Genomic DNA, 511 nt, shown 5'->3' on the forward strand with positions numbered 1-511 from the left:
ATCTGGGGGGAACAATCTGTCCTTGCCACTGTTTTATCCACACTCTGGCACATAGCACTCCTCAAATGGACAGCTGTCATTTAATCAACGCATGTGCCCTTGCACGGCTGGACTCTCACCTTGCAGTCCCTCATGTGGCAATTATATGTGACAGGTTCACTTACACATGGGGCTCAGGTCACCCCAAAAATAACCTATGAGAAATGGGCTTTTATAAACCCCTCTTGGCTTGTGTTTCCTTCACGGCCTCCTGCTCTCACATCTGACAGGCAGATGTAGGCAGCTGGGGAGGACGAGAAGCTTCACAGTGCCATGATGTTTTCATTAGAAAGCTGCCGTGGATTCAGGACAGTGGCTGGAGAAGGGTTTCCTATTACAAGCCAACAGAGGACAACAGACACCCTCCCTGTGGCACGCAGCCGCCCTGGGCTTGCAGGAGCAGATTCCTGCAGGTGGCAGTTAACCCCTGAAGTTCAGTCTGTTTTGCCCCAGAAACATTGCAGAGACCAGC

Source organism: Megascapheus bottae, chromosome 1 (genome assembly GCF_031878675.1).
Source record: "Megascapheus bottae isolate mThoBot1 chromosome 1, mThoBot2.hap1, whole genome shotgun sequence".
NCBI lineage: Eukaryota > Metazoa > Chordata > Mammalia > Rodentia > Geomyidae > Megascapheus > Megascapheus bottae.